Source organism: Bombina bombina, chromosome 1, assembly GCF_027579735.1.
Source record: "Bombina bombina isolate aBomBom1 chromosome 1, aBomBom1.pri, whole genome shotgun sequence".
Classification (NCBI taxonomy): domain Eukaryota; kingdom Metazoa; phylum Chordata; class Amphibia; order Anura; family Bombinatoridae; genus Bombina; species Bombina bombina.
Window position 1 is genome coordinate 1,463,065,565 of NC_069499.1, and position 8,963 is coordinate 1,463,074,527.

The 8,963-nt window shown below is 40.3% G+C and overlaps 1 protein-coding gene across 2 annotated transcripts in view; it reads left to right on the top strand.

Moving 5' to 3' along the window:
- Positions 1-5,948, top strand: part of SLC26A11 (solute carrier family 26 member 11) — a 56,488-nt gene extending 50,540 nt beyond the window's left edge. For both annotated transcript variants that reach the window (XM_053706484.1, XM_053706475.1), the window contains exon 19: positions 4,390-5,948. The gene's annotated coding sequence lies outside the window, so the exon portion shown is untranslated. The remainder of the gene's footprint in view (positions 1-4,389) is intronic.
- The last annotated feature ends 3,015 nt before the right edge of the window (positions 5,949-8,963 follow it).

Here is an 8,963-nt window from a genome sequence, read left to right on the forward strand (position 1 = left end):
AGTTGCTATTTAGTTCTGGTTTTTATTATATTATAATTATTATTATGACTGGAGGTAAAGGATCTTTTCTTCCTCAATACAAGAAGTCCAAGGGTAAATCTAAAGCTACTAATGGTTTTCGGCCCTTTCGTCAGAACAGGGCACAGAAGTCCAAATCTTCCTCTTACAACCAGGTTTCTCTGGTTCAGCCTTGAAGCCAAGTTCTAATTGGAACAAGTCTAAGCAGTCCAAGAAATCTAATCCCTCATCGAAGTCTGTGGCCACCTTTCCAGGGGCTCTGGTTGAGGGCAGGTTATGACTTTTTCAGGAGGCTTGCTTCCAGTTTGTTCAGGATCCCTGGATACTAAATATAGTCTCCCAGGGATATCAAATAGGATTCAGAATAAGGCCTTTCAAGGGAAGGTTTTATCTAAACATGTTCTGAGAAATCCGGTGAAGGCTCAGGCTTTTTTTTCAGTCAGTTTCAGATCTAATATTTTTGAGAGTGACTGTTCCTGTGTTGGAACAGGAAAAGGGGTTTTATTCCAACCTCTTTATTGCTACAAAGAAAGAGGGAACTTTCAGACCAGTTCTGTATATACAGGATTTTCAAAATGTTGACTATTCTACCTTTTGTTCAGCACTGTCTGTTTATCTCCACAATAGATTTAAAGGATGCATACTTTCATGTTCCTATACACAAGGAACCTCATCAGTTCCTAAGGTTTGCTTTTCTATGCAATAATTTTCAGTTTGTTGCTCTACCATTTGTTCTGGCTACAGTTACAAAAATGTTCTCTTAGGTTCTTTGTTCCCTTTGTCTGTGATCAGAGCTTGGGGTATTGCTGTGTTTCCTTACCTGGACGATATCTTGGTTCAAGCTCCATCTTTTTATTTAGCAGAATCTCACACAAGAAGACTGTTATCCCTTCAACAACATGGTTTGAAAGTAAATTTTCCAAAGAGTTTGCTGTTTCCTCAGACAAAGGTTTCCATGAGACTTTCGTCAACGGATCCAAAGAGGATAAAGTTATTGCCCGCCTGTCTAAACCTTCAGTATATTTCTTTTCCCTCGGTTGCTATTTGCATGGAGGTGTTGGGTCTTATGATTGCCGCATAGGATGCTATTGCATTTGCTCATTTTCACATGAGGCCTTTTCAGCTTTGTATGCTTTGACAATGGTGCTGAGATCATACTCAACTATCTCAGAGAATACATCTAGACTTCAGAAGAAGCCAGTCTTTGTCTTGGTGGCTAAATCATCAGCTTATTATGCAGGGGGCATCTTTTGTTCGTCCTATTTGGTCTGTGATCACTACAGATGCAGGTTTTTCAAGTTGGGTGTCCGTCTGGGGGTCTCAGAGAGCACATGGGGTTTGATCTCCTAGGGAGGTGAGGTAACCTATAAATGTTCTAGAACTCAGTGCAATTTTCAGAGCCCTTCAGAATTGCCTCTGTTGAAAAGGGAGTTTTATCTCAGGTTTCAGACAAACAATGACACAGTAGTGGCTTATGTAAATTATCAAGGGGGAACTCACAGTCCCCTAGCCATGAGGGAAGTATCGTGAATTGTTGTCTAATTTCTGCTGTTCATATTCCTGGAGTGGACAACTGGGAAGCAGATTTTCTCAGTTGTCAGTCCTTGCATCCAGGGGAGTGGTCTTTTCATCTAGATATGTTCAGTCAGATAGTGGATCTTTGGGGTCTCCCAAACCTAGATCTGATGGCCTCTTGGTTGAACCACAAACTTCCTATGTACTGTGCGAGGTCCAGGGATCCTCAAGGAGTGTTTGTGGATGCTCTGGTAGTTCCATGGTCTTTTCGACTAGCTTATGTTTTTACACATGGGTGATTGCCAAAATTGGACAAGGGGATACACCAGTGATTGTAAATGCTCTGGGTTGGTTTTGCAGAGTTTGGTATGCAGATCTGGTTCAAATGTCCAGTTGCCCTCCTTGCCCACTTCCTCTGCGTCCAGACCTTCTGTCTCAACGTCCGTTTTTCCATCCGGATCTTAAATCTCTAAGATTGATGCATGGAGATTGAACGGATAGTTCCTAAACAGAGCGGGTTCTCTGATTCTGTTATTGAGACTCTAATACAGGCTTGTAAGCCTGTGACCAGGAACATTTATTATAAGATTTGGAGGACCTTTTATTTTTTGATGTTCAGATCATGGTTTTTCTTGTGGCATTCTTTTAGCATTTCTAGGATTTTGCAGTTTTTGCAAGATGGTTTGGATAAAGGTTTATCCCCCATTTTTTGGGTAAGATCAGGGGCGGAACTACAGGGGGTGCAGAGGTTGCAACTGCTACCGGGCCCCGGAGGGTGGGGGCCCAGCTTCAAAAAAAGAAAAAAAAATGTCAATAAAAAACATTGACCTGCCACTGCCTGCACTGATATCATGTATGTGTGACGTGATGCTTCACTAGTGTCTCTGTCTCTGACTACAGGGGTTAGTGTTTCTGTTTTACCCATTGGTGTTTATGTGTGTGTGTGTAGAAGTGTAGTGTGTGTATTTATGTATGTATGTGTGTGTGTATGTTTGTGGAACCAGCAAATTACAGACCTTGTTACTACAGCATGGGGGGCGGGGGGTAAACAGTGTCACTATACAGTACCACTATATACAGTACGGGGGGGCTGGACCATGTCACAGACTCCTGTCGTCACTTTATAAAGTACTGGGACGAGTAGGGTCAGGCCAACCATCTCACCGGCAGATTACAGACTGTGTCACTAACTCACTATATACAGTACTGGTGGGTTAAACAGTGTCACTATATACAGTAATAGGGGGTCAGACCATCTCGCAGACTGTGGGCACAGGGTACCTCCTTTTGCAGACGTAATCTGATTCCCATTTTTTTTTCTGTGTCAAATGTAAAAAAAAAAAAAAAGATGTATCAAATTCACCTTTTTTTTGGGGGGGGGGGGCTTCTTAGATTTTTGCACCTGGGCCCTGTGGTTTCTAGTTAGGCCTCTGGGTAAGATTTCAGCTCTTTCAGTTCTATTTTACAAGAAGATTGCTAATCTTCCAGACATTCATGGTTTTGTTAAAGCTTTGGCTAGAATTGAGCTTGTAGTTAAACAGATTTCTCCTCCTTGGAATCTTAACTTGATTTTGAAGATTTTCCAGGTGCCTCCTTTTGAGCCTATGCATAAAGTAGATATTAAGCTTCTTTCTTGGAAGGTTTTGTTATTTCATTTGATCCTCCTTATCTTATTTTTTCCAGGATAATGCAGTTCTTAGAACCAAACTTTATTTCTTGCCTAAGGTTGTATCTTTTCACAATATCAGCCGGGAAATTGTTGTCCCTTCTTTGTGTCCTAATCCCAAAAATCTTTAGTGAGATCTTTGCATAATTTGGATGTTGTTAGATCGTTAAGGTACTATATTGATGCTACTAAGAGTTCCAGACAAACTTCTAGTTTATTTGTTAACTTTTCTGGTTCTAGGAAAGGACAGAAGGTTTCTGCTGTTTCTTTGGCCTCTTGGTTGAAACATTTGATTCATAAGGCTTACTTGGAGGCAGGTGAGCCTCCACTGAAACGGAATACGGCTTATTCTACAAGATCAGTTGCCACTTCTTGGGCTTTCAAGAATGAGGCTTCGGTTGACCAAATTTGCAAGGTAGCTACTTGGTCTTTCTTGCATATTTCTACTAAATTCTACCATTTTTATGTTTTTGCTTCTTCTGAGGCCGCCTTTGGTAGGAAAGTTCTTCAGGCAGTTGTTTCAGCTTGATTTATTCTTGCCTGTGGTTTACAAGTTAAGTGCATTAGTTCTTCTTAGTTGTTGATTTAGTTCTTGAGTGAAAAAAGGATATTTTTAAATCCTGCTCTTTGTTTCATTTCTCGTGTACTTCGCAGCTTGGGTATTAGTTCCCAGGAGTAATGGATTATGGACTCTCACCACCTGTATGAAAGAAAACATAATTTATGCTTACCTGATAAAAAATTTTTTTTTATTGTTGTGAGAGTCCATGAGACCCAACCCTGTGTTTTTTCTGGTATTGGTTTATTATCCTATTATTTTGCTCTTATTTTTTCCCTACCTCATTTGCTTGGATAGAGTCAGATACCTGTGAGGTTGGAGGGGTTTTATAGAGCTCTTTGGGGTTTGGGAATCTTTGCCTCCTCCTAGTGGCGAGGAAGAGTAATTTCCAGGAGTAATGGATTGTGGACTCTCACCAACAGGACAGCATAAATTATTATGTTTTGTTTTTTAAAAAGTTGAGGTTGTCAGGAAATTGTACCATAAACCTTTTGAATGTTCATGTTTTTTATAAATGTATTTTACATTAGATTATTTTTCAGGTGTTTAAAAAACATTCTCTTTGAATCATAATGGTAAGGTCAGAGCCTGTAAAAGGTCAACATTTGTTTTCTCCTCATTGTTTTTAAAGGAGAAGTATATCGGAAGCGGTTGGAGGGAACCTGCTGTCTGCTCGTTCAGAGATGCAGTTATCTCTACAGCGAGTGATAAAACAGCTGCTCACAAGAACGTATAGGAACACTATCTATTGGAAGATAATGCTTCACTGAGTATGACTGCAGCATGGACAACACACTACCAGTCACTTTTTTGTTTTTTTGTCAATTAAATCAGGCTGCTACTGGCACATGTAATTAGGGTTGCCACCTCAGCCATGTTTTCCTGGACACTTATGAGTTACACATGCTGCAGGGTGTGCAGGGAGGAACATGTATTGTGTTTCTGGACAGCACTATTCATATTCCTCCCTGTACACCCTGCAGCATGTGTAACTTATAAGTGTTCTGTATTTTAAGGGACAGGTGGCAACCCTACATGTAATGGTAGCAAAATGTATGCAGAGCCCCTTGTATAACACAGCAAGAAGGAATGCACTGTTGATTTAAAGGAAACTACAGTTTTTTATCTCTAATATATTGGCATCATTGCAGTATATCTTAGAATTTTAATTTCACAGTCTCAATATGAAGTTTAGCCCCACAAGGGGCCTCTGAGGACCAGATACTCTCTTCTTCAGCTGTTTTTTTTTCTCTTCATGTTTAGGTGGGCAGATGCTCTACTGCCTATCCAATGGTAAATAAGCAGATCACACCACCATGTTTATTTGCAGTGAGAATGATCACGCATGCGTTATTGCCCACAAACACAAAAATAAAATAGCTGAAGGAGAGGTGTTTGGTTAACATGCACTCAGGGGAGGGGGGTTAAAGTAACACTTTGGAATCCAAGATGTAAAAATATTAAGCATACCTGTTCTATATACTGCAATGATTTGAATACATTGGATTATTGTCTTTTAAAGCCTAGGCAAGGAAGTAAGGCATGATATGTATATGCTTTACCTTATACGCTTTAACAGTGGCGGTCAATAACTTAGCACATGATCTTAAAAGAATACTAAACCCACATTTTTTTCTTAAATGATTCAGATAGAGCATGCAATTTTAAACAACGTTCTAATTTACTCCTATAATCAATTTTGCTTTGTTCTAAAGCAGGAATGTATTTTAGGTTCAGCACCATGGATATCGCTTGCTTATTGGTGGCTGACATTTAGCCACCAATAAGCCAGCATAACCCAGGTTCTGAACAAAAATGGTCTGGCTCCTATGCATCACATTCCTGCTTTTTAAACAAAGATAGCAAGAGAACAAAGTAAAATTAATAATATGAGTAAATTAGAAAGTTACTTAAAATTGCATGGTCTATCTGAATCATCTAAGAAAAAATTGGGTTTTGTGTCCCTTAAAATGCTTTCACTGTATGAATGACACGTAAAATGCACATATGGTGCTTACGCTGTAATCGGAAACTGACTGACATAGTACCATGTGGAGGGGGGGGGGAGGTGGCATCCCTTGAAACCTTATAAAATGGATGAAAAAAGAAAAACATTTTTATTGTATATATAGTGTTTTAATACAGTGTTTTTAATATACTTTTGATTAAAGCCTATTTATAGGAAAACAATACTATACTGTATCTGTCATAGCATAACTCTGAGCCGGTGACAGAGGCAAATCTCTGCAATATAAAATGTTTGTCATAAAACAACCTGAAAAAGAAAGATAATTACATTGCGAGTGGGGTACATCATGTAGTATGCAGGTAGGATTTGCGAAGGAATAATGCTGTCCTTACTTTGTTCTGACATTTACATTCTGTTGTTATTCTTACTATGATCTCTGTACCATAGCGCTCTGGTCTAAAATCACGGATCCTGCTGCGTTCTTCAGTGAAGGCACTGATCTGCTACCGTCCTAGCAGAGATGCAAACTAGTGTCCCAAACGTTTCTCAGCAACATTTTTCGTGCCATGAAGAGCTGGATTTATGCATTTTATTTTAAAGAAGGTGCTCTGTTTTTACATTTTTTGATTGGAATTAAAGGGACATGAAACCCAAAAATGTTCTTTCATGACTCAGATAGACAATACAATTTTAAACAACTTTCCAATTTACTTCTTTTATTTAATTTGCTTCCTTCTCTTGATATCCTTTGCTGAAAGGTTTATCTTGTCAAGCTCAGGAGCAGCAAAGAACCTATATTATACCTGCTGATTGGTGGCTGCATATATATATATATATATACGGATTGTCATTGGCTCACCCATGTGGTCAGTTAGAAACCAGTAGTGCATTGCTACTCCTTCAACAAATGATACCAAGAGAATGAAACAAATTAGATAATAGAAGTACATTAGAAAGTTGTTTAAAATAGTTTTCTCTATCTGAATCATGAAAGAAAATATTTGGGTTTCATGACCCTTTAAGTTTAGTATATTGTTTACAAACTCTGTGTGTGGTTCTGGAGTACATTGAAAGTTTAAGACAGTACATCCAAGCCACTATATCATACTATGAAAAAGATGGTTATAATAGGTTGCAGGGTCTTACTGCCCAATGATCTAGAACTCTCAAGCTTTGGCAAGATTACCGAAGAAGTCTCGTCAGTAATGTGAGGTCCCTCAATGAATTTTCGAAAGGCATATTGTAGCTTGAAAAATGTTACTCGCACTATACAGGGATCTGGGTGGGAAGCAGAGGAACATACATTACTATATAATGCTTATAAAAAAAAACACAGGGGGGGCGGAGCCGGCCAGCGTGAGACATGGCCGCACTTTGAGTGAGCTCCGAGCGTATCTGCCCAAAACAGCTTATGTAGGGACACCCGAGAGCCATCCTGCAGGGAGATCGCTTGTTCTGAGTATCGGAACACATGAGGAGTTAAAGGGTTGCGGCCAATTATGTGAAAAGTGCGGACTTGATACAGATCACTATTTGGGCCTTGGTCGCGGCCGCCATCTTTGCAGCCTGAAACCACGCAGCATCTCCCGGTTCAATAACACTGCAGCACACCCAGACAGCAGATCCCAAGAACTAAATAGATCACTGAGCAGAGTATTACCGATCGCTCAGAAGAAATAAGGTATGTGGACATATACAGACCTATAATACGGTCACCACCTCCATAGCCCCAGGTCACAATACTCTATACCGGATATTCCTGGAACAATAACCAGGGCCATATAACTTAATAAGAGGGTCCCTCGGGATGCAAAGACCACAGCAGTGAGTGTAATCAGCTGCCTGCATGGGACAGCACGGCCTATTTGTGGCGCAACAGATGTAATAATTTAAGACACATACCCAGATAACAGACGTTGTGGAAAAGATTAAGAGAAAGTGAGAAAGGGTTTACTTTCACCCCCACCTTGTTATGTGTCGCTTCAGCTGATAGCTAAACTACCTTGGGGTCTACTTGAATATGCCTTAGCACAAAAGCTCTGATTACCATGATTATGTTGCTTTGATATATCGCACCTATCACAGCTCACAATTGGTGAGGGAGATTTTACACCTATACACCTGTTATTATTACAGGGCATAACAATAGGACTTGAAAGTTAGCTATAGCCTCAAATCCGACATCAAACGTGACAATATTCCAGTTAACAGCAGTATTTCTTAACGCTGCATGAAAATGTCACCGAAAAAAATATCTAAACCAGGTAAAGAGGCCAAAAAGCCAGCAACTCCACGTCATTCAGTAAGCTCCTTTTTCAGAGCTGCAGAAACCTCACAACCGGCTATATCTGATCTTGCTACACCGCAGAGAGCGGAGATGTCACATTCAGACAGTGAGGAAAGCGATACAGAGGAGTCAATTCCACTAACCAAGTCCTTCTTAGCCACCATACCATCCAAAAGCGACCTGGATAACGTAATTGTTAAGGTGCGTGATTGTATAAAAGAAGAACTAGCTACTCTAAGAAAGGATATATCAGAGATTGGCAATAGAGTTGAAACACTTGAAGAGGATAACGATTTTAATCAGCAAGAAATTTCTATCTTACAAACCACAGCCCAAGTACATGATACTATGCTTCTGCAACTGCAAGATAAGTTGGAAGACTTAGAAAATAGAGAACGACGCCAAAACCTTAGAATCAGAGGGATCCCGGAAACAATCCTGCCAAACACCATTCCTGAATTCCTTAGAGGCCTCTTCTCCTTTCTACTAGGCCCTTCGTCCACAGCAGACCTCTCAATGGATAGGGCTCACAGGGCCCTAAGGCCAAGGCCCTCGGATCAAGCACCCCCCAGAGATGTCATTCTTAAAATGACTCATTTTCAAACCAAAGAAGACATCCTGAAAGCGGCGAGACAAATCAAAGACATTAGATTTCAAAATTGTCACCTGCAAATATTTGTGGACCTCGCCCCTCGCACTCTGCAGAGGCGTAAAGAATACCAACATCTGACAACTCTACTCAGAGCAAAAGGAATTCCTTACCGTTGGGGCTTCCCATGTTCCCTTAATACCACCTATAAAGGCAACAAACTTACCTGTAAGACACTGGATGATATCCCAGACTTTTGTGAAGCTCTGGGGCTTGACCCCCCTCAACCTACACTACTGAGAGTAGAAAAAGATTTGGATGACCCAGCAAAACCATCGAGACCTCCTAAAGCACAATGGC